A 16,686-nucleotide genomic window follows, 5' to 3' on the forward strand; every position below is an offset into this window, starting at 1 on the left:
GCTAGTTTTTGTTATAACTTGTGGTATTCTCGGTGTGTCATGGCGGTAGTACTCTGTCCTCAGACTTTTTAAAGCTATACTATGAATGTATGTGTATAACCTACTAACTCTCAGTTTTTCTTTCAATTTATTTGCCTGTGATGGATAATCTTTTTGATTAGCCCTACAGTTGGAGATATTCGAGGAGGGAGTGGGACCTCTCTTGTTGTGATGCCTTCCCTGTTAGCACACTACCATAAAGGAGGCACCTTGGAAAGCCCTCCAGAAAGGTGTTCGAACATTGACAGAGGAAGCAGCCGCCAGCCATCACTTCATCTATTCAGGTAAGAGAACTATGGGGTGAAGTGAACTAATTCAGTAAGTGCGTGACTAACTTCTACTGCAGATAAAACAAGTAATTGTTTATCTAGGTTTCTGTAGGCAATTTAGGGAATGGCAGCATGCCCTCCTAACTGGCATACACTTTGAGAAGTAGATTAAAAAGTCAGGCTGTGTGAAAATGCATCAGTGTAAAGTTAAAGTAAAACACAAAAAAGTCTTCAGACATAAAGTAGATTAGAAAGATTTTCCCTTTCTAAAGAACAAAACAAAAGTAAATCCACCCGCTCCACCCACAACAGGCCCACCACTTTCCCACATTGCTCCCCATCCCCAACCAATGTCCAAAACAAATAGATGTTCAAATGTCCAAAAAGAAAAATGCCTTGCCCAAATTCCCACCATCTCCACCTTCAACAAAACTCCTTCATACCAAAACAAAAAATGTAAAAAAGGGCTAGAAGAGGGCATTCTCAATGAGAATCTGAAGGTGCTGGATCTGGGTCTCAAGGCATGCCATCCTACGGCCCAGGTGCGCCAGCTCACACAGCACTCAGCGAAGGTGTAGCCTGTCTGAAAGGGGGGCGGCGATGGTGGTACAGGGTTAAGGACAGGCAACTCCAAGCTGATGGCGGCACTTGTGTGCCCAGAGGCTGGAGGTACGAGCAGTTGACTGGTAGAACTGGGTCCCGGAGTAGGGGCATGTACCTGGTCCTCCTCATCCACCATCTGCTGGTACTGGGGCCTGGTGGCCTCTGCTGCCAGAGCAGGGCTCTTGTCTTCTGCTGGTCAGTGGTAATGGTGAACCAGCAGGAGTAGCTATATCAAGAAAGAAAATAAGACAAATTGCAAAGAATTCTCTGTGCAAACACTTGTTTTTTTTAAAAATTATATAATGGGGCAGTGTAAGTACATGGCTGGTCAACTAGGGCAATTGGAATTTTTGATGTGATTAGGAAAGTCACAGGGAAATCATTTTACCAACACGTGCTTCACATAAAAGCACTGACTTGCTGAAAGGAAGTAGCATTAGATTTTTTTTTAAAAGACTGATTTTTTTTACTTGTAAAGGATTTCCTAAAAAAAGTAAACCACACAGATACTTTGTGTGAAAAGAGAAAAATAACTTTGATTAATGATTAAGGCATCATCCACTATGGAGGATAAGTATTCTATTATGTTGTGCTAAATGACTGGAGGCGTGCTAGCTAGTTAGAACATCAGGTACAATTTTGTTACTCTCTGAAGTCTGTAGCTGGAGCAGCTGCAATGGACAAACAATTATCTTTGATTCCAATTGTCCTGCTCTTATCTAAATGCATTTCAATTCTCCCTGACTCCAAAGAGGCAGATGATTAATAATATGTTACACACGTATTAACATGCAGATAACAGATAACCCGTCTGCTGTAAGTAGACAGTGGTAAAAATGATGCACTGCAGTACAAGGAAAGGAACAATATGTATAGATTTTATTGGACTCATTCGTCACAGAGTATCTCATTTGCAAAACACAAAATCTCAGACACGTAATCCCACTTTAATTCCTGGCCTTGCCCTCAAGCACAAATTATTTAAATCAAACACATTTGCTTGACAGTAGGGGAAGGAAACTTGACATAGGGCCGAATTATGAGTTCGGTGGTTGGAACGCCAGAACTCCAATACAGTGGAGGTGAGATGGCCGCAAAGCCAGCAGCATCCCTACCGCCATATTACAATGTTTCTACCTGACTTGCTGGCTGAAACAGTGTGAGTGCATTGGCCTCGGCTCTCGGAGAGCCGAGGCCAATGCCGCCACATGCAGCATACTCAGAATGCGCACTGTCTGCCATGGCAAACAGTGCGCATTCTGAGTGTGCTTGACAAGTGGGCCCCTGCACTGCCCACGATATTGTGCATTGTGACATCGTGGGCAGTGCAGGGCCCCCGTGGTCCCAACTCTGCCTTTCTTCCAGCCTTTTCATGGCAGAGACCCCGCCATGAAAAGGCTGACAGAAAGGAAAGTCGTGATCAGCACTGCTGTGCCGAACTCGGCATTGCAGTGGCTGACCACGACTTTCACCGTCACCAACTCATCGGGATCTCTGGTCCTGGCAGTGGCGGCGGTGTGCTGTAGAATAGTGGGGGAGGGTCACCAATGATGGGGCTAATCGTAGGCTTAGTGAGTCACTGTAGTTGAAACTGAAAGTTGATGAATGTCAAGAGGGAAAAGTTTTACCAAGCGTAAATCTATTATGGAAGCCATATTATGAGCCACTTGTCCTGTAACATGTGGCACAATCCAAATATGTTTTTTTCAATGTTTTTGGTAGGTTTGGATAGAAATTAGAAACAAATAAAGGAGTGTGGTACTAGGAGGTGACTGAGTAGGCACTGGGAGGGAAGGGAAAGACGCCTTGTTTTTGTTTCATTTTAGAAATCCATTGAAAGCTTTGTAAATGCCAGATTAACAGAAGAAGAGCACAGTGCACAGCCAACTCTGCAGTGCAAGATGAAACCATGCTGCTGTTAGGTGGGATCATGGCCCATGGGTCGCGAAGTGCCATGGGCAGGGGAGGTCATGGATGATGATGGGTAGAACCTACCTCAAGTAACAAATACAGTGGGTATACTAGTAATTTCAATGACAAAGCAATGTGAATTACCATTGCCTGTCCCTGCAGCCGCAGAGACTCCCCCTTCAGCTGCTGCTGCATCATATGCTGCAATAGTTCTGGCCCCAACACTGGTGGTCTGTGTGGCTAGAAAGAACATTACACATTTTAGAATCCAGATACATCTCCCCTTTTTTTTAAAAACAAAATTCTACTGCAATACATGCCTTCAGTTCAGTTTGTAGTATCTTCACTCCCATCTAAAATATATTTGGGCATTTTGTTGGTTGACAATGTTTGAAAAGCCAGTAGTCAAGACAACCATAATGGAGGGGCAGAGATATGATGTTGACTGTGAGTCATTTGAAGCATAATGAAGGGGTATAAAAAAGTTGTCAATGAAGGACAGGATTTGGTTGGCAAATGCAAAGGGACTGTCATACTACTTTCCTGCCATGCTGCACTGTCATCAGAACTGCTGGGATACTGAATAATACATACAATATAACACAACATTGAGGATTCACCATAACCATGGCCACTCTCTCTTCATTTGAGCCTGGGCAAGAAATAAAAAGCCTTCTCAACAAAGAAGTGTAAAATAGTTTGCTTGGGTCTGTAGACTCTGCAATCTTCACAGTAGACTACCTAATCTATTGCCTTATTCTTACATCATCAGTCCACAGGGTGTATAAGTTAGGGGAGAGGTAAAGCTTAATACCCAAGCAGAAGAAATCTTTAAGTACAGATTAGTACAGACAGGTGGAAGTCAGCTACAGAAACAAGGAATATATTAAAAGGAAAATGCAGGGAGGGATAACGAGAATAAACATAAAATGGAATGAAGAGGATTTGAAAAGGATCACTTTTCACTTTTCAATGCATAGATGCATACTACACATCTCTGGGAGATTGTTCGGGACTGTATGAGCCACATAAAAAGAAAGACGCTAACTCACTGATATTACATTACTACTACCACCACAGTCTATCACTATCTGAGTGACAGGAGGACAGAGAGGAGTCAGCATGACAGGTTCGCTCAAATTGGATCACATAATATGCATAATGTTACATGAACTTAACTTACCTCTGAGTGTGAGAAACATGTTATTTGAAAATAAAAGTAGCATTGTAGGACACAACAAAATTAGTAATAGTTAGTCACCAAACCTTGCAACCTGAACACCCAGCAGGTTGAGCAGGTCCTGCTTCTGATCGATGATGTCAGCCAAGTGGTGCGTCAGCTGCTGCTGGGTGTGCAGAACCCCAGTTTACCTGTGAACACAAAGGCGTACCCTCTGTCACAGCAGTCGACATCCCACAGGCCGTACCCATTCCTGGTGTGAGGCTGCACTCCCTCCCCCTCTGTGACACCGGCACCCACAGGGTGTGTGGTTCATTGCACCTCCTGCATTGGTGCCACCTCTCCCATGCTCCTCCATGACAGTGGGTGGGACTAAAAAAAGACAGGAGGAAAGAGAAGGAATAGAGAGGAAGAAAGTAGAAAGTTAAGGATATACAAAAAAAGGACAAAAAAGTCACAGAAAATGAAAAAGAGACACAAACGTAATATATGCACACAAATGCACACACTAATGAAATAAATGTAAAACAGGGGAGGATAAGTAGGGTAAACTAAGGAATACAAAGATATAAATTAGGATGAAAAGTAGGCTCAGCGCATGCACAGATTAGGAAAAACAAGATGGCCGTGCATGCGGGCAACTGTGTGGTGCCGTTTGCGCTTGCTCAGCAACAGCGGAGTGTGCCACTCACACCAATCAGTGCGAATGGACGACGAGCACAACTCTGAGCTTTCACTCGGTTAGGCAGAGCTGGTGGAGTTTTTTGGCAACCCCATAGAATTCTGCGTAGCGGAACTCCGCAAACTCCACCCAGGCCTAGTAATTAGTGGTAAAAACTTACTGCTGATGCACAGGAACAGCATAATGTTAGCTGCTGTTGTTTGCTGTGCATTTGTATATTTTCTCTTTTTTCTTTAGCGCAAAATGCACTCTTCTGCCAAGAATTTACAAAAGGATGCATTTTACTCTGAAATATGGTTCTAAATGACAGATTTGCATTTTGCACAACTATGCATAAATTCATGTAATTTAATGTAATTACACAAAAGCAAATTTCCAAACCCCAACTTTCCCCACACTGAAAAACCATATTTTTTCCCTCATTTGGATCTTTTTCCCTGCACAGATTCCTAGAAGTGAAATTAGGAGGAACTTGTATGTGGAAAAATCACCAGTCCTTATAAAATTACTGTCCAACTTGGAACATGCAGTCATGCACATTTACTATTCGCATCAGATTTGAACTTTAACAACTGATTCGAAAAAAGAAGTATTGCGTGTATACACCGTAACTCAGCTAATATGAAGTTGAACATATTTATCCTCTATGACATACACCAATGTGGTGGAAACATTTTATAGGGCTTTCATTGCTGATAATTATCTTATCTTCTTGCATTGTACTCTAAGAGTGTGAGTCACAAAGGTAACTTACCTTCTTGAGTAAGTTTATACTTTTAAGTAAGTTTGCTACTTTTGGTATTCAGAAACTGATCTCTTATAGTAAATAGGTGTTAGAAATGGGATCTTTGGTTGGCAGTCAGGTTACCCCCTGTCCAGCCCTCACTCAAGTCATGGTAAGAGAGAATCACCCTCAGCTAACCCCTGCTTACACCCTTGGTAGCAGTAAGCTTAACTTCAGAGTGCTAGGTGAAAAGTATTTGTACCAACACACATAGGGGGTGATTCTCACCCTGGCGGGCGGCGGAGGCCGCCCGCCAGAGTTCCCCCCTCCAGAATACCGCACCGCGGTCATTAGACCGCTGTGGGTATTCTGGGTTTTACACTGGGCTGGCGGGCGACCGCCAAAAGGCCGCCCGCCAGCCCAGTGTAAAACAACCTTCCCACGAGGACGCCGGCTCCGAATGGAGCCGGCGGAGTGGGAAGGTGAGACGGGTGCAGTGGCACCCGTCGCGAATTTCACTGTCTGCAATGCAGACAGTGAAATTCATTGTGGGGCCCTCTTACGGGGGCCCCACGACACCCCATACCGCCATCCTGTTCCTGGCGGGCGAACCGCCAGGAACAAGGTGGCGGTATGGGGTGTCTGAATCCCCATGGCGGCGCAGCGAGCTGCGCCGCCATGGAGGATTCAGAAGGGCAGCGGAAAACCGGCGGGAGACCGCCGGTTTTCCACTTCTGACCGCGGCCGAACCGCCGCGGTCAGAATGCCCTGCGGGGCACTGCCAGCCTGTTGGCGGTGGCCCCGTCATTTTAGCCCTCGCGGTCGACGACCGCCAGGGTTAGAATGACCCCCATAGTAACTTAATGAAAACACTACAAAATGACACAACACAGATTTAAACAAATAGAGAATATTTATCTAAACAAAACAGGACCAAAACAACAAAAATCCACAATACACAAGTCAAGTTATTAATTAAACAGCAAAAAGAGTCTTTATGTAGTTTAAAACACACACTAACACTGTTAGCGTGAAAATGTACATTGGGTGCATCAAAAATAACTTTGCACGGACGAGTGTGCATCAAAAAGGGCTTGCGATGCGTCGATTTCACTCATGAGCGAGACCTTGCGTTGTTTCTCCTTTCGTCGGGTCGGGCGCATCAGTTCTTCTTTTCGTCAGCACTCTCAGGTCCGGGCAGGCCTTGCATTCTTTTCACACACCTAGCGGTGTTTGCATCGGAAATCCAGCCGCACGATGATCCGAAAACCACGCAGCGCGGGTTGCGATCTCACCTGCCTCCGTCAGCAATGCTGCGCATTATTTCTCCAGCTACGTGCGTTGATTCTTCGGTCTTGTTGCAGACGAGCATCGATTTTCAGCTGCGATGCTGGCGGCGCGTCTATTTTTCAGCCGCAGATCAGAGTCGCGTCAATCTTTTCCCCGCACGGCGTTCTGTGCATGGATCTGCCAGCTTCTCCTTTCAGGGTCCCAGTAACTGGATGGGCACCATAGGCAGAGTAGGAGTCTCTCCAGAGACTCCAGGTGCTGGCAGAGAGAAGTCTTTGCTGTCCCTGAGACTGCAAACAACAGGAGGCAACCTCTAAATCAAGCCCTTGAAGATCTTCACAAGATGGAAGGCACACAAAGTCCAGTCTTTGCCCTCTTACTCTGGCAGAAGCAGCAACTCCAGGATAGCTCCACAAAGCACAGTCAAAGGCAGGGCAGCTCTTCTTCCTCAGCTCTTCAGCTCTTCTCCAGGCAGAGGTTCCTCCTGGTTTCCAGAAGTGTTCTAAATTCTGTGGTTTTGGGTGCCCTTCTTATACCCAATTTCCCCGTTGAAGTAAGCCTAGTTCAAAGCAAGGTCTCTTTTGAATGTGAAATTCTGCCTTGCCCAGGCCAGGCCCCAGACACTCACCAGATGGTTGGAGACTACATTGTGTGAGGGCAGGTACAGCCCTTTCAGGTGTGAGGGACCACTTCTCCCCTCCCTCCTAGCACAAATGGCTTATCAGAAAATGCAGATTACACTCCAGCTGCCTTTGTGTCACTGTCTAGTGTGAGGTGCAACCAGCCTAACTTTCAAACTGACCCAGACAGGGAATCCACAAACAGGCAGAGTCACAGAAATGGTATAGGCAAGAAAATGCTCACTTTCTAAAAGTGGCATTTTCAAACACACAATCTTAAAATCAACTTTACTAAAAGATGCATTTTTAATTTGTGAGCTCAGAGACCCCAAACTCCACATGTCCATCCGCTCCCAAAGAGAAGCTACACTTTAATCAGATTTAAAGGTAGCCACCATGTTAACCTATGAGAGAGACAGGCCTTGCAACAGTGAAAAATGAATTTAGCAATATTTCACTGTCAGGACATATAAAACACATTACTATGGCCCTCATTCTGACCTTGGCGGGCGGCGGAGGCCGCCCGCCAAAGTCCCGCCGTCAGGTTACCGTTCCGCGGTCGAAAGACCGCAGCGGTAATTCTGACTTTCCCGCTGGGCTGGCGGGCGGTCGCCTTCAGACCGCCCGCCAGCCCAGCGGGAAAGAGGCTTCCACGATGAAGCCGGCTCGGAATCGAGCCGGCGGAGTGGAAGCTGTGCGACGGGTGCAGTTGCACCCGTCGCGTATTTCACTGTCTGCGCAGCAGACAGTGAAATACATGTAGGGGCCCTCTTACGGGGGCCCCTGCAATGCCCATGCCAGTGGCATGGGCACTGCAGGGACCCCCAGGGGCCCCGCGACCCCCCCTACCGCCATCCGGATCCCGGCGGTCGGACCGCCGGGATCTGGATGGCGGTAGGGGGGGTCGGAATCCCCTCGGCGGTGCAGCAAGCTGCGCCGCCTTGGAGGATTCAATGGGGCGGCGGTACACTGGCGGGAGCCCGCCAGTGGTGCCGGTCCGACCGCGGCTTTACCGCCGCGGTCGGAATCCCCATTGGAGCACCGCCGGCCTGTCGGCGGTGCTCCCGCGGTCCTCCGCCCTGGCGGTCTTTGACCGCCAGGGTCAGAATGACCGCCTATATGTCCTACCTTAACCATACACTGCACCCTGCCCTTGGGGCTACCTAGGGCCTACCTTAGGGGTGTCCTACATGTGAGAAAAGGGAAGGTTTAGGCCTGAGAAGTGGGTACACTTGCAAAGTTGAATTTACAGTTGGAACTGCACACACAGACACTGCAGTGGCAGGTCTGAGACATGATTACCGAACTACTTATATGGGTGGCACAACCAGTGCTGCAGGCCCACTAGTAGTATTTGATTTACAGGCCCTGGCGCCTCTAGTGCTCTTTACTAGGGACTTACTAGTAAATCAAATATGCCAGTCATGGATAAACCAATCAACAATACAATTTACACAGACAGCATATGCACTTTAGCACTGGTTAGCAGTTGTAACGTTCCCAGAGTTCAAAAGCCAACAGCAACAGGTCAGAAAAAGTAGGAGGCAGGAGGCAAAAAGATTGGGGATGACCCTGCATAAGCAAAAAAGGCCAACAGTAGGACATTGGGTTACTATTTGAGGAGTATTGAGGAGTATGAAAACCTGAAAGAAGTAGCCACAATTCCTGTCAGGCTGGAGCACAAGCAAATCTCAAATTACCCTGTGCTAAACCCTCTGGTAGTTTGCCACAAAAGCACTCAGGCTTAACTTAGTGGCAATGTGTAAAGTATTCATGCGGCACTTCAAACAGTAACAAAATGACAACACAACACAAGAAAAAATCCCACCCGAACTTAGAACAATACAGTAGATTTTAATAAATTATATGTCACTAAAACAACAAATATCCAAACAATAGAACTGGAGATATACAATTTTAAAGATTTAGGTAAAAATAGTGCTTGAAAGCACAAAGCCACAACTGGTGCTATCTGGTTGCTCCTGACCAGGACAAAGTCACAAGTTCAGTCCAACCACAATAGAGCATGGGCCAGATACACGGGCCAAGATAGCCCCGCCTGTTGAATTTGGCCCTTTCTGCAGGGTTATCCCCACACTTTTTTGCCTTCACCCTCCTCTTTTCCGAGGCCGTTTTTGTGGCTTTTAGGACTTTGCACACCTTTCCAATGCTGACCAGTGCTAAAGTACTTGTGCTCTCCCCTTTAAAGATGGTGAAATTGGCTTACACACAATTGCCACATTTACTTGTAATTCGCTAGTAAGGTGGTACTACATGTATCTAGGGCCTGTAAATTAAATGCTACTAGTGGGATGGCAGCACCCATCATGGCACCCTCTTAAGTGGCCCTCTAAATATGTCTCAGGCCTGCCATTGCAGCCTGTGTGTGCAGGTTTAAACTGACATTTCAACCTTATAAAATAAATCTTTTGCCAGGCCCAAACTTCCTTTTTAATACATATGTCACCCCTGGGTAGGCCCTGCACAGCTCAGAGAGCAGGGTGCAGTGTATTTAAAAATGTGGATATGTACTTTTAAGTTTTACAAGACCCAGTAGTAAAGCCCTCCTAAATGAGTTTTTCACTGCTGCAAGACATACCTCTCCCATAGATAACATTTTAATTACCTTATTGCATTTAATAAGCTGTAACTTCCAATGAGGAGCAGAAAGTGTTGGATCTGGCCCTCTCTGCTCGGTCATCCCCAAATGTTTTTGCCTCTCCTCTATTTTTGCTGGATTTTTTTTTGTTGAACTTAGGACTCCCCTAAAACATGGCTAATTTAGCTTATACCCGCTTGGCCTATTTAATTTGCTTATAAGTCCCTTGTAGAGTGGTATATTATATACCTAGAGTCTGTAAATTAAGTGCTATCAATGGCCCTACTGAACTTATTGTGCCACAAACTTACGTAGCACCTTAAAACAATCCCTAGGCCTGCCACTGCAGCCTATATGCTGTCATGTTGACTTGCCAATAAAACCCCCTTGCCAAGGCCTAAACTCCTCTTTATTACATATGTCACTCCTAAGATAGACCATATGAAGCCCTTAGGCAGGCTGCCATCATGTATTTGAAAGGTTAGGCGTGTACTTTTTGGTTGTAAATTTCCTGGTAGTGAAAAACTGCTAGGTTCATTTTTCACTACAGTGAGGTCTACCTCTCCTAACATTGGATATTTCTTATTATATTTAATAAGCTGTAATTTTCAATTGGGAGCAGGTAGCTATGTCATGTTAGGTGACTTTGGAATTGTAATGAAACACCCTATTTGGTAAAGTCATGCTTTTGATCACAATTTTGAAAATGCCACTTTTAAAAATGTGGCATTTTTCTGCCCTTAGCACTTTTCTGCCTGTCTTGAGTCACATGACCTGGTATAACTGACACACTTTGTGAATTCCTCCCAGACAGTCACACAATAGAGGGAATATTGACTGAATGAGCCATATGCTGGGACGATGCAGGAGGGAGGTGGGTGGAGCTGTGCACAGCCCCACTTGCAACTGAATAGGAAGTGCTCTGCCTTCACACAAAAGACCTGCCATCTCCACATTTTCACTACAGTTAGCTTGGTGCCAGGGCAGGGGAGCCAGGAAATTCCATGCACTTCAAAAGCCACTGTCCCAAAGCTTCTCCAAACTTCCAGAAGGACGGCACCAGGGCACAAAAAGAGTACCTCCGACACCAACTCTTCAGTTCACTCCTTGGCCTGCAGAAGGACTCTCATAGGACTGCCTGCTACTGTGACCTGCTGTACAGTCTGTAAGCCTGCTTTGCTGCACAAGGAAGGACTGCGTTTCTGCTTATAGTATGCCTTGACTCCCCAGAGGCCAGCCCTCCTGTTGAGCTCTGCATTTTCACCTGAACCCAAGGCTATCAGAGAGACTCCAGGGGCTAGTTTTCTGGTCTCCTTCTGAGAGCCACAGGGTCACAAATAACTCCCACCATTATCAACCTAGCACCTGGACCTAACTTGAGTGAGTCCTGAATCCCTATGTTGTGTCCACCAGTACTGGTCCCCTGGTTGTGGTGCTAAAGGTGCCCAGATGGCCAGATCCCAAAACTGAGGACCTTGAAAATCTTTGACCAAAATCAGCACCAGGAGGAGACTGGAACCAACCTGCTCGCCTATCCACCAGAGGTGCATCACTGCTGATAGGATTCACAATGCAGCTTCTCTCACTATGTTCTTACCAGCATCAGAAAATCCTGTTCAGCCGTCCCTCGCCAAAAGGGTATCAGGCCTTGTGGAACGTCTTTGGCTACAACCCTCTGTCTCATCATGCTGGACATTTTCAACTTCTGAAAAAGGGACAGAGTCCGAACATAGCAATCTTCACAGCAGCATTGTCCCAAGGCTCCCCGGCGACAACTCTCTCTTCCCAGACACCGTCTGCAGCCGGGCCCCACTGAACTTTACCTTTCCAAATCAATTTTCTCAAAATTTCTTCTAAGTTTGAAGGCTACCACTGACTGGCCCCATCCACTTTTGTATATGAACCGCCAGTGGCGGCTGGTGACATTTCAGAGTGGTGGGGTGCAAAAGTTGGGTATGCCTGTTACGTACTCAGGGATGCTAGCAAGCCTAATGGACAAACATGCAATTCACGAGGTCATCATTCCAAGAAAAAAATGAAATTGAAAAAAGATTTGTAAACGGTGCATTTTAAAGCAGATTCATTTAGTGAGAAAACCAGGATTATAAAGTAGTGGAAAGATATAGGGCCTGATTACGACCTTGGCAGAGGGAATTACTCCGTCCCAAACGTGACGGATATCCAGTCCACCGTTTTACAAGTTCCAAAGGACATAATGGAACTTGTAATATGGCAGGTGGGATATCCATCACGTTTGGGATGGAGTAATCCCCTTCGCCAAACTCGTAATGAGGCTTATAGTCTTCAAACACATTAAAAACTGCCCCATATCTTACTGCATTAATGTGTTCAACTGTTACTCTAATGTGAAAATTGTACAGCGCAACAACTTCAGACCCTTTATAATGTGTGCTTGCTCATTATCATGTACTCCATTTGGCATTGTCTTTTGAAGAAAATGCTCTAACCAGGCTTCAGGAGGCACCCACAGCCGCCAGTTGCAATCAGTCATATTGACATATGTGCAGACAGATCTTTATGTGGGATTAAAAAAGTGGGGACTTTCTAAAAGGGAACATGTGAAATAAATTTCTACGATTCCCATAGTGTGCCACCCGACCAGTATTTTGGTTTCTCTCTGAGATTTTATTGCGTCCAAATATATAATGCAACAAGTGACATACACCTAAAACCTGCCTCTACTGTTGACTTTTGACAATGGTTGTTAGCTATTTAAGATTAGCGAGTAACAGCAATGATTTGTTATAAGTAATTAACATTGGAAATGTTTCAATTATGAAATTGTGAGACTGTGAATTAAATATTATTGTGGACTGTGGAAGAAGTATTAGCCTTCAGTTATGTGTGCTTTATGTTAGATATGTATGCCTTTTTTCTCTGCACATCTCTTCAAACTGCACATCTTCAACCTCTTCTCTTTCCTCTTCAGCATCCTCTTTTCACTCTCCCCGAATGCACTTCCTTGCATCTCCATCACTTCAGCATCCTCAAACATTACACTGCACTCACTCACAACTAAGCACTGTATTTTCTTCTAATTTTGCTTTGTAAATATTTTGACACATTTACTTAGAATTTCATTTGCAACTGCAATACATGACCATTAGTGTGTGTGCTCTGCAGGGAGGCCAATCCACTGACATGCACTTTGCTTTGCCTTCAGCCTCAGCACCAGAGTTCTCAAACATAGTCCCTCTTAAACACCCAGCATGACTCAAAGTATGCACTATACAAGAATAATAGGATGTACGAAACAATACAGAAGCACTTGCACTACGTGATAAAATAGGTAACACTATTGGGGAATGCAAGATTAAGTAAAACGTGAAATAAAAGAGGAGCTAAATTGCTGACATGTATTACCTTAATGTTTTTAACATTCATTATTCATAAATCAATCCATGCTTTTGGCATTAATGTTAAGGGCATGAAGTTAGGCCCAGTTTTAACGCCATACAGTATGTAACTATCTTTACAATAAGCACACATTTTTCCCTTTGTGCTTGACTCAGCTATTTGGTTCAGCTTTACAAGGAAACAAAAACCCTGCTTGTCTTTTGGGTTAGTTTTATGGGGGAACAAATATATCAGCTCCACATCTTAAGGAGCAACAACCTGCAGCAGGGGCCTGGGGTATCACAGTGGGGAAGGTTTGCATGACTAGGGGGGTCTCAGCACAATTTATGTAACACAAGATTTACATTATAACACATACCATTACTGATGCCAAAGCTCCAAGTCACTAGTGCTTGTATCCAGTCCTACTTGTGACGAATGGGAAAGGGTGAGAACTATGCATGTGAATGACGGACGCCTGGGCTGTTGCAGGGATGCAGACTTCAATGCACAAAAATGTGACACTAACAGCGTCACCAGCCCACAGTGGATACCACCATAGACTACAATGGCAATGAAGAGCTTTAAAAAGATAAGCCCTGCGTCATGCATCACTGTAGGCTTTAGGTGACAGCAAGGAGTCAGAGTAGAGGTGTTTACGTATAGCCACTTTATTTATCGTTCATTTTATGAAGACAAAACAGTTTTGGGGAGTAACTCATTTTCTTATTCTTGTTTCAGCTCCCAGTGGAAGGACAACGCACCACCACTCCCTGAGAGAGAAGGAAACATATGCAGGTAAGTGTATTTGTCTTGTGTATGGAGGTTTTGCACTGCTACCTACATCATGCTTTTTGTATCCAATGATCTGTTTATAACACAGACTTCTCTGCATATAGTGCTCTCTACATTGTGGGGTTTAGGTAGAGTATCTAGATTACTAGACGTTCCTAAAATACTGCAATCACCAAGCATCAAAACTGCATAGTGGTAAAACGTAATCACAAAGAAAAACAAACCCAAAGGAAAGAGTTGCAGTAAGAACAGAGTAACACCCATGTGATCACAGAGGAGTCCGGGTTCCACCTGGTCAGTTTCCCTTCTTTATTCCCTGAGCCTGTACCTGGCCACATACCTTCGTGAGCCACGCTCCTCCTGGAGCGTGGCTGAGACAGTCAGCCTGCCTGCAGGGCTCCTGTCATGCTGCGGCATCTCCTGTGAGCATCTGTCTGGCTCCCACTTCTGTTCTTGGATGAGTCATTCCTCCTTATCAGGGTCGTGTCCTCGTTCCTGGCCTCAGGAAATGTCAAAGTCTTCGGGTCCTTGGTGTCTTCTGCACTCTCCTTGTTAATCCCTTGTAGGTTCTCCTCTAGCCACGACGATGCGCAAGCATCGTTCTCTGGCACCTCTTCCTCTTGGTCCTGATGCTGTACCACGCCTCTAATCCCACCTCCTCCGACTCTGAAGTGTCTTCCTTAAAGGGGCCAGCCTGTGAAGAGAAGGGTTTCTTTATATGTGTCCAAGATGCCAATCACAGACACATTGCAGAAAGTTGATTCACTGCCTGGCTTCCATCTCCTGCTTCAGAGCGAGATGGGGCAGGCAGCTTGGGACAGGCAGCCCAGACTAAAATACATCCATTTGTTTAGAGATAACGATCGTATCTCTAAATAAATCGATCTATTTAAAACATTTTAATGTAAACATGTAGGAATTTGAGGGGGGCGCAACCCCAGAGCGCTAATAGAGGAACCACCTCTGCGAACTGCGCTGCATCACGGTAAGCCATATTTTTCGACTTTGACCAAGGCGCGAGAGACTAGATGTCCGCGGTTGGTGCTTTGATCTTTTAGACACTCATTTTTACTAAATATTTTTAAAATTCATAATGCTGGGTTTACTGATTCGATGTTTGTTGTTCTGGTGTCAATTATTTCATTAAAATGACTAAATTGTTCTAAATAGGTGTGTCATTTTGCTTGTATAGTGTTTTCACTTTATTAGTGTTTGTGTGCTTCATAAATAGTTCACAAATTGCCTCTAAATTATGCCAGACTTCTCTTTGGGGCAAGCTACCCAGGATTAAGCACAGGTCAATTTAATGACTTTTTTGTGGTTCACCCAGCAAGGAGATTGTGGCTGTTGCTTGACCAGAGCTCACACCCCAGTCAACCAACAACCCAATTTCTCATAGATAGACAAAAGAATTGTATGGGAAATACCTTTCTAATATTAATGTGGATCTTTTGTCACAGTTCTGAATATGCCACTTTTAGAAAGCTGGCATTTTCTTGTTCTAACTATTTGGTGTCTGCAGCCTGATCCTGGGTCACATGACTAGGTGTATCTGGTAGTTAGTCTTTGAGCATTGCATCCAGACAGTGACACAAAGGGAAGATAGGTGTTGACAGAATGGGCCACTCTGAGTTGACGAAGGGGAGGAGCTGTCACCTACCAGATCACAAAGACTCTGCCTGAGCACTCCCACAAAGAGTTCATCACTAGTCATTTGTGGCCCTAGGCAAGCTGGGTCCAGGGAAGGGAGGAAACAGATGGCTGGTATCATAGGGGGATGGAAACATCTAGAAGCTTCTCCTACTTCAAAGTGGGCACCAGGTATAAATATTGGACCTCAGACACCAGCTCTTTAGTACACTTCTGGACCTGTGAACTCTGCCAGGAAGAAGGGCTGCTGTGCTGCTGAAAGGACTGACGCTCTGCTTGACTGCTGCTCTTAAGGACTGCTGCCCTGCTGCCGTCTTGCCTGGGTGAGGAGGCCTGGACCTGCATATCTGAACCCAGGACTCCACAGTGACTCCAGGGGCTAGTTGGCTAGCCTCTTGATCAAAAGGCTAAGAACATAACGGGATTCCAAAAACCTTGATCCCAGCAACCGAAATCTGCTATCTTTGAGTCATGCAATCCCAGTACTGGACCCTTGGAAGTGTGGTTGAAGGTGCACTGGCAACCCATGTATGGATCCAGCAGAACCAATGCATCTCCGCTGCAGGGCAGCACATCTCCTGCAGAATTGGTGCATCGCCTCTGCTGCTTGACACATCATCCCAGGTGAACCAACGCATTGCCTCTGCTGCTAGTAGAGTTCCCCGATGCAAGGACTTCACATCACCCATCAGAGCCCATTGGAGATGACACATCTCCATGTGAGGAAATCGCCTCACTCAACATAGCCTGTCAAAACTGCTGTTGTGTGGTGCATCTCCATGCAAGGACTCTTCTCCTCTGCTGTGTGACACATCCTTGACCCGGGACACTGCATCTCTTCGCAACCAGGACTAAGGTACTGAGTTCAGCGTGTCTAAGTGTGCCCCGGTAGCCAGTCTGCACTGTTGTCCCGGTTCACTGCTATCAGGTAGCCACAGTTGCCGTTTTGTGCTTTTATGGTGCTATT

At 45.6% G+C, this 16,686-nt stretch overlaps 1 long non-coding RNA gene across 1 annotated transcript in view; it reads left to right on the forward strand.

The window, feature by feature from the left end:
- The first annotated feature begins 247 nt into the window (after positions 1 to 247).
- The window catches only part of LOC138283472 (uncharacterized), a 66,910-nt gene continuing 50,471 nt past the window's right edge, over positions 248 to 16,686 (forward strand). The window contains exons 1-2 of the long non-coding RNA XR_011201261.1: positions 248 to 323; positions 14,016 to 14,072. This is a non-coding gene — a long non-coding RNA (uncharacterized lncRNA). The remainder of the gene's footprint in view (positions 324 to 14,015; positions 14,073 to 16,686) is intronic.

The sequence above is a fragment of the Pleurodeles waltl genome, chromosome 3_1 (assembly GCF_031143425.1).
Source record: "Pleurodeles waltl isolate 20211129_DDA chromosome 3_1, aPleWal1.hap1.20221129, whole genome shotgun sequence".
In the NCBI taxonomy this organism is placed as follows: Eukaryota; Metazoa; Chordata; class Amphibia; order Caudata; family Salamandridae; genus Pleurodeles; species Pleurodeles waltl.